Genomic DNA, 9,176 nt, shown 5'->3' with positions numbered 1-9,176 from the left:
CCGCCAAGGCAGTTCTCCTTCCATCACTATGTATTTGATCCCTTTTACCCTCTACTATTCCCCCCTCCCACCCTCCCCGTTCCTTACCCTCCGGTAACCACTAAACTATTTGTGTCTCTGAGCTTTTGTTTCTTTGTTTGTATTGTTCCTTTGTTGCTTTCAGTTTTACGTCCCACATGTCAGTCATAAGGTTCTCGACTTTTTCTGTCTGACTTATTTCACTTAGCATAATAATCTCAAGATCCATCCATGTTGTCGCAAATGGCAGTATTTCACCTTTTCTTCTGGCAGAGCAGTATCCATTGTGTATATATACCAGATCTTCTTTATCCAATCATCTATCAAAGGACACGTTGGTTGTTTCTGTATCTTGGCCAGCGTAAATAAAGCTGAAATGAACATTGGAGTACATGTATCTTTACAGGTAAATGTTTTCAGATTTTTTGGGTAGATACCCAGGAAAGGGATTGCTGGGTCATATGGTAATTCTATTCTTAATTTGTTGAGGAACCTCCACACTGCCTTCCATAGCAGATGCACCAATCTGCATTCCCACCAACAGCATATGAGGGTTCCTTTTTCTCCACAGCCTCTCCAACACTTGTTATTATTTGTCTTGTTGATGATAGCCATTCTAACTGGTGTGAGGTGATATCTGATTGTGGTTTTTATTTGTATTTCTCTGGTGATTAGTGATGTTGAGAATCTTTTCATATGTCTATTGGCCATCTATGTGTCCTTCTCAGAGAAACGTCTATTCATGTCCTCTGCCCTTTTTTAATTGGATTATCTTTTTGTTGTTGAGTTTTATGAGTTCCTTATATATTTTGGATATTAACCCCTTATCAGAGGCATTGTTTGCAAATATCTTCTCCCATTCGGTTGGTTGCCTCTTTGTTTTTCCAATGGTGTCTTTTGCTATGCAGAAGCTTTTTAGTTTGATATAGTCCCATTCACTTATTTTAGCTTTTACTTCCCTTGCCTTTGAGGTCAAATTCATAAAATCCTTTTTGAACCCAAGGCCCATAGTTTAGTACCTATGTTTTCTTCTATGCAGTTTATTGTTTTAGGCCTTATGTTTAGGTCTTTGATCCAATTTGAGTTAATTTTGGTACACGGTGGCAGATAGCAGTCTGGATTCATTCTTTTGCACATAGCTTTCCAGTTCTCCCAGCACCATTTATTGAAAAGGCTCTCTTTTCTCCATTGTATGTCTATAGGTACATTTTTTAAAACTTTATGTTCTGTATATCATTCAGTGTCTTCTGTAAAGTTATACATGATAAATTATTAAAATTTGGTGCTAGAAAAATTACACTTCCCCCAAGCAATTTGTATACTTCCCTGTCTATATGGAGAATTATACCTCTCTTTTTTCTTTAACTTCCATGAAACTCACCATCAAACTAAAAGTCAACTATAGCAAATATAGTGAGTGGCCTTCTTGGTTTATGAACTTATGTTGTTCTTTGACATGGTTTTAGTTTTCTAATTTGTCTAATTTTGTGAAACATTCTTTATGTTCATTTCTCTTTTATCATGTCTTATGTGCTTTTGCTAAAATGCCTCAATTCTTTTTTTTTTCATCCTGGAAGGAATTTTATTAACATTAAAAATTTTTAAACAAATTTATAATAATATTCAATAACTAAAATGTGCAAGGCCAGGAAAATATTGCCCTAGTGGTTTCCACTGAAACATTTCCACAGTATTAAAAACTCTCATTTCAGGACTGGGCACTGCTTAAAAGACGCAGGTCCCATTGCCTCAATTATTCTGTAGAGTGAAATGAAAAGACCTAGCCCATGTTATCCTCTCCATGATGAGCTCTGCTTTTGCTTTTCACCCTCTACTGCTCTCCTCTATCTCTGGATTCCTTAACATTTAATGTCTCTATTCATCTTTTTGGCTTTCACCTTTCATTGTCTCTCCTTGCTTGTTATATTGCTCTCTTGTCTTTCCAACTAATATCTAAGTTAAGGATATTACATTTTCTGTATCCCCCATAGTTCTTGGTACATGGAAGACACTCAAAAATCACTTGAGAAACAAATAAAGGAGGGAGAGAAGAAAAGGGGTTGGGGGAGTAGGAAAGAAATAGATGCCTGAACTTAATGTTAAAAATACATGTCACCTGTAGGAAAAAGGGGGTAAAGAAGAAGTCCATTGGAAATTGAAACAATTACCTAGTAATGAAGGTAAATATTTGATTTGGTTTAGTTTGAGAGAGAGTATTACTATGATCTCCATACAAATAAGTTAGGTCATTGTCAGGGCAGGAAGCACATGCAACTCAAAAGGTATAACTAAACAGAGTTTAGTGGAGACTACTCAAGGTGTGGGTGGGTTCATGAAAAGTAACAGGAGATAGTGGAGAGCTCTGAGAACAGCAACAGTACAAAGTTCTAGCTAAAAACATAGGAAAGGAGAAGTTACCAAAACCCAAAGAGAGTACCTGTAGAAAAGGGGTCTCTGACAGGAACATGGCCACAGTAGAAGAAAGACAACGCCAAACTAGAGCCAGGCAAGGAGAGACCCAAAGGAATAAATATCCCAAACTCTTTCCTGCCAGCACTTCCCATTGGCTGAGATTTATCAGAAGCCAAAAGAGCAAGGGAAGACCCCTCTAGGGATCAGCCTCCCAGAGGCACAGAATAGGATGGGAAGGAGTAAATAGTGGATGGAAGGCAGTGAGAGAATACACAGCACTACCCTACACTTTGCTTTCACAGAAAGGGCTTGCTTCAAAAGGATTTATATTTATAATTAATTGAAGAGGTGCATGGGATGGGAACAGCATTTGGCTAGAAATTTGAAACAGATGGGGTAAAGCACAGAGGTAAAAAGGCCTAAATCTCTTCAACAGACACACAAAATAGAATTCCATGTAAACATAAACCATCATTTAATGTTCCAAGTGTCTTTCAAATACTTCAAAGCTTACTTTTGTTTTCTGAGACAGTAGAACTGCCTTCAGGGTCACTTTTAGATTTTTGTCCCACACAGGCTCTCTTACTTTTGGAAGCTCGACTCCTTAACATATCAACTGTATTAAAATATGCCCATCAAAAATTCAGTTGACTAGTTGACATGTCTTCTTTCATAGGCATTTGCTAAGTATCTACCATTTTTTCATATTTTGCAGATTTCTTTTTGTTAAACTACAAAAGTTATTTTTGTATTTTAGAGAAAAAGTTATTTTTCAGCTTCACAACACATTTTTGGCCCTGAAAGAGCCCTTACTCCCTCAGCCCTGTGCCTGCAGTGGTTCCCAGATCAAATGAGCCTGACTGTCTCCTTTCAGTGTGTGTATAGCTTATTATTGGACAACAAGAGCACCTCCGGGGAGCACCTGCTAGTGGTGGGATCTGATCTGGTTTATGATTTCCTGTCCCCAGCTTCCATAAATGCAGCTTATTTCTTCTTTAAGAATGCACTCATTCTTGGGCTTTGCTTTAATTCTACGTGTAAACATCATGTCACTTTCTGTGGCCGTTCAAGGAAGGATATGACATATATTTCCATGAGCTCACTTTTGGACTTTTCAAAGATTTTTTTTTAGAAAACACTATCCCAGATTTTCAGTGGGATAGTTAGATAATTAATCAAATCAATATTAGTAAACACAGAAAGGATTTTCTTTTGTGTCATGCTTGGCAGCAGCGAAGTAAATGCCCACCATGTGTGAGATTCTCACTGTCCCGAGCACTGTCACGTTCATTCTGTCATCTAGCCATCCCAACAACCCTTTGACATGGATCTAATAATCCCTAATTTACAACGGACAAATCTGAGACTCAGATTCGAGTGAGTTGCCTGAGCCCGTGTCGGGTAGGAGGAAACGTCCATGTGCCTTGGAGTCAGTGCTACCGGGAAATTTGACTTTAGCATTTTGATCTTTCTTATTTTGGGAGAAGTATCATACATGTCTAAAATAGTTTTTTCTACTTAATGTGGCATGTAATATGCTAGTGACCATTAGTACACCTGTAAATTATTGTAGAAATACATTAATTTGATCATACTACCAAAACGACTGTAAGTGGAAGTGGTAAAAATGGACAAAGGGCCTTCTTGTCTTGCATTTTAAGCAGCACTTTCCTGCCTCCCAAGTCCACAGTGTAGCTTTGTTTGCCTTTATGACTCAAGGAACACAGATGGTATTTCATTATTGGGTCAACTTTGTTCTTCCCTGTGTATTTCTCCTACTTCCTTGTGTAAAATTAGCTCAATGATGAGCCTATATTTCAGCTTTAAAATACTTTTTGAGTGGATGGGACTTTGTAGCTATTATGTTACTAGATATTACTGTGCTTGCTAAAATGAAAACTACTTGAGGGCCCAGGTTTCTGTCTTTTGTGTGCATTGCTATAACTCCAGTACCTCAACTGTGTTTAACACAATAAGAATGCATACACACACAAAAATTATTGAATTACAAGATGTAAATTTTAGTTTTTTCTCCATTCTTACCTTAATCTTAAAAACTACCCATTTCTTAAATAGCCCCCAGTAAGTCCTTCCTTTGGTAAATAGTTCTGCACAGTATAAATGAAGTGACACCAGAACAGCTATGCAGATGGAGTTACTGCCTGAGTTTTACACATATCCTACTCTAGGTCTCAGTCATAGATTACTGAGAATTTACCGGAAGTTTATGTGGACCATGGTTTCTAAAAGTGAAGGAACTGTAACTGTCTTCCGGGTCACCATCATCTAACCATCATCGAGCACAATGCGTCCTACGAAGTCACCACTCAGATATTTGTTGAGTCAATAAGTGATGACAGAATCCAGAACCATAATTTAGCACAGTGTTCAACACTGAGCATATGCTTAATAACAATTATTGAATTCCGTTGACTATAATGCTCAAGAAGTGAATCGCGCCATGCATTCCAAAACTAAGTAGACATTATATTTGAATTATCAGCTGTTTTGGATTATCTGTGGGACTCCTTCCCACTGCCAGGGTGGTAAATTAAGACCTTACTGCATCAGCAAACTCCCCAAATCTGAGTAGTATTTGGTTTCCACTGGGCTAGATTACTATACTCCAACTATGTCATATTTCATTTTAAAACTAATGCTTATCATGATATGCACTGTCCATTACTGTTTACTGATCCAATAATATGGCCTTTTTACAGAATAGTGTATTAGATATTTACTAGCTCCACCCTTCCTTCCTTCCTTCCTTCCTTCCTTCCTTCCTTCCTTCCTTCCTTCCTTTCTTCCTGCCTCTTTTCTTTCTTCTTAACTCTGAATGTCATATAAGGAAATAAATGACAAAAGACAAGGATCTTAACAATACTGCAAAGTCTAGAAATGCCCAAGAACAGTGAATAGACAAGCAACTTTGGAGGACAGACACTTGACCTCATGTCCATAATAATGGTCCATGATCCTGTTTCTTGCATTGCACCAGGTCACAGTGAGAAGCTTCAAGATTCTACTCCTTCTCTCTAGTTCCCATAAGAATTAAAGTGGTTTGACCTTGGTTCCAACAAATGTAACAAGACATTAATATGCTTCACATTAGGTCAAATGAATCTAAAAATATGCATACACACTCACACTATACACCACACACACACACACACACATGCACGCACAAACACATCTTGAATAGACAGCCATTGGTAACACCCCAAATCAGAATGATCACACAAAATTTCTAGTCTTGCTTTGCCATATGATTGGCAGGTTGCTTGTCACATGAGTTTTTAACTAGTAATAACTTTTAAGATACATAACATGAAACTAGTTGTTTTTTAATAAAACAATCAAATGAGATTGTGGCCAGTAGAGTCTATTGGGGTAAAATGTTGCCACCAATACAGATATAACTGCTTAGATAAAGGAGATAAATGTTTAAGTAAATACATTGTGTCATCTTGTCTATGTAACTGTACTATATCAGTTGTACAGTATATTTTAGTTCTGTTAAATATTAATAAAATAATCATTATATAAATGCAAAGTATGAAATATTTAGGAAGTTGAAAAATCTAATGCATGACCACGCTCTTCCACAACAGGGAACATTTTTATTACAGGCATAAATAAATTTAACTTAAATTTTAAAAATTGAGTCTATTTTATTAAGGAAAGTCTCTTTCTATTATCAACAAGACAAGTTCCTTCCCTCTTAGGGAAGTTTTACAAATCTCTCAGCTGAACCATTATAAAGATCTTTTAGTATGTTCTTTTGTATTTGAAATATCTCTTGCTTGAAATTAAATTCAGTCCTGAAATAGCAACTATATCATCTCCTAACCACTTCCCATTAGTAACAGCAAACTCTAGAGATTAGTAAAGCAGCCTTCATGTGTCTGGAAAAAGAACACCATGGATGATTTAAATGGAAGACATGGCTACTCGTTAAGGAACAGTGCATGCATATTTGTAAATATTAATTCCTGAAAAACAAAATCTGACAAAAGTGAAATCATTATACTGTATAGACTAAATCTAAGCAGAGTTCAGATTTGGCCTCTCAACATTATTTCTTGCAGGGCTGTATAAACACTTAGCTCATTAGCATTAGCATAACCCTCCCTGAAGTACAAGTGGATTCTGGGGAATGTAGATAGTAAAAATGAGCTCTCTTCAATGCTAGGATTTACAGCCACTGATTCTTCAAAAATGGTGAAGTCTTCTACATGAGATAAACTCCCTCATCTGTTGTCATGATTGACAGATCCATTTGGTTGGTTTTATGGGGGAAGGGGACAGAAATGGGACCTGACTCACAGGGCAGAGCTCTCAGGTTTGGGGCTATTTTATGACTGCCCCACAGGTCTTCTGTTGTGACACATTCTCCTCAGACCAGTGTTTTCAGATGTTTAACAAGGGCAACAAACGCTCTTCTCTAACCCTAACACCATTCTTCTTTAAATACAGTTCTATTTCCTTGGTGAAGCCCCTTTGGAGGTGCTAAATTTAGCCCTGCCAATCAGAAGAACAGGTGGTATGTGATACAACCAAATCGGTCCCTCTCCCATCATGCTTTTCTAAGACAGCCAATCACCCCGGGCCCTGCAGTAAGGATGTGGGCTGTCAGCAGATCTGGCAAATATAAGGGCAGGGCCAGAGTCTGGCTCTTCAGCAGTCGTGCATTCCCAGCCTCGCCTCGGGTGTAGGGATTGCATAGAAAAGCAAAACTACACAGCCTTGACTGTGTAGTTTTGTTTTTAGGTTTAGAGGCTCACCGATTCATGTCAGAGATGGTCCAACAAACCAACTCTAGATAGGACGTCGTTTCAGAAGCAACTTTGGGCTTAGTCCCACCCTTTTTGGGCACTCTTGAGGAATCAGGTGAGCAGTATCTTGTTTTGTTTTTTGTTTTTTTTAATGGTAGAGTCCCTTTCTAATTAATTTCTAGTTCTCGCTTATCTTTGTATGCAAATACCTATGTAGAGGGGATTGTCGAACTACTTGTTGCCGGTGCCAATCCGTTATTTGAATCTGCTTGTTAAATTCTGTTTTAAAATAGGTGGATAGTTTATGAAGAAGTTTAATGCTTTAGTATGTGAGCACAGTCAGTGAGTCACATTGCTTACATGCACCTAATATTCTAAAAGCGATCAAGTTGAGGTTCAAAATGGTGATCGAAATGTTTGCTTCTTTAATACTCTTTTTGTCTGTCAAAAATGTTCAAGGTTATATTATTCAGTGATAAAGTGAGACACACCAAGAATAGCTCTGATAAAATGCGTGTGGTATCAGCTACACCCTGATGACTTTTTAAGGGAATCAACTGCTGAGCTATCAGTTGCAGGACAGTGACAGAACACTTGCCTGCTGTCAGTCAACGCTGGAAAGTTTATTTTGGGAGCATGACATTTTAGGTGCATACCTTTCATCCTAATTAGACAAAGGCCTCTGAAGAACAAGTGCTAAAGCAACAAACTTTACCCAGACAATAGGAATAAAAGACTAATTTAAGCCAGTTAATTGCAATACATTTAGAAGTTTGGGGGGAAAGCTATACAATTGTTTTCTAAAATACTCAGAATCTCATTATTTTAATTCAACTCACCATCAAATTATATAAGTGTTGATGTTAAGAAAGATAAGAAATAATGTTTTAGAGACTTTTTATTTCTAAGTACACTTTGATTTCCCATCTTCCTGGAATTAGATTACTAATTGCAAATGACTGTAAATGCATAGATATATAGCACATAACTGGTGTAAAAGAATACATCTATTTTTAGAAGACACTAGTTTGTGAAAAGGAGAAGTTAGACATGCAAAAGAATTATTTGTCCTGAAGATATGCTACAATAAGGAGTTCATCACAAAAAACATTTTGGATAGTATCTGAATTTTTTATATATAAATTTTATTGTCTCAGAGAATTCTGGTTTTGTTTTCTTTTTAACTAAGTTACGATAAGGTAGAGAATTATTACTAGAAAGATTATTGCTTCAAAACATTTAGTTACTATGAAAAATAGTAATGAAACAACTGACAATTGAAAAATTGCTTTTATATCAGAAAAGTGGAATAGTCACGTTAAGTAAGGCATTTATGTATCAGAAAATTCTTAACATAATCTCTCTGAAACTAATAGACAAAGTACCTTCTTCCACTTAACAAATGGACGAACTGCAGCTTTCATAGTCATTTCTTTGATTTTGAATATCTGTGTTTTGAAAGCATAGATCTTTTCACTTCATCTACACTTAACACTAGCCTTCCAGTTTTCAGAGTTTGCTCAGCCTTCCTCATTGAAAACTCAAGTCAGTATTCCTCTTTCTGATCTATAATAAATTTTGGCCTACTCACTTAAATTTCAATTTCCCTGCATATTTGCTTCAGCAGTAGCAACATTTATTGGGCAGTTACAATATGAAGAAATACTAAGAGATAAATCGCACTGTATGCCATGTGCAAATGGTTTGCATGTTTGACAAGTCTCACAACTTTTCAAGTAAGAAAAAGAATTGCAAAGTTCAAATTTTTAGTTTTGGTGACTCTTTTAAGTAATCCCCTGGGTTACTTAACATAAAACTGCCTGAATCTATGTTGAATTTATAAACACAGATGCGGTGCGTGAAAAATATTGGGAGGAAAGAAATCTTTCTTTAATAATTGTCTCTCAAACATTGAACTGATGCAAAGATTCATTTTACACCTCCATACCTCTCTTTTATTATTCTTCCCCG

At 36.8% G+C, this 9,176-nt stretch overlaps 1 protein-coding gene across 1 annotated transcript in view; it reads left to right on the top strand.

Annotated features, from left to right (window-relative positions):
* Window positions 1–7,111: 7,111 nt before the first annotated feature.
* Window positions 7,112–9,176, top strand: part of TTN (titin) — a 271,989-nt gene continuing 269,924 nt past the window's right edge. Inside the window, exon 1 of the mRNA XM_019654015.1 lies at window positions 7,112–7,320. The gene's annotated coding sequence lies outside the window, so the exon portion shown is untranslated. The remainder of the gene's footprint in view (window positions 7,321–9,176) is intronic.

This window comes from Hipposideros armiger, unplaced genomic scaffold (assembly GCF_001890085.2).
Source record: "Hipposideros armiger isolate ML-2016 unplaced genomic scaffold, ASM189008v1 scaffold_212, whole genome shotgun sequence".
NCBI classification, from domain to species: Eukaryota; Metazoa; Chordata; class Mammalia; order Chiroptera; family Hipposideridae; genus Hipposideros; species Hipposideros armiger.
The sequence above is the reverse complement of the archived record's forward strand: the minus strand, read 5'-3'. Positions and strand labels throughout refer to the sequence as shown.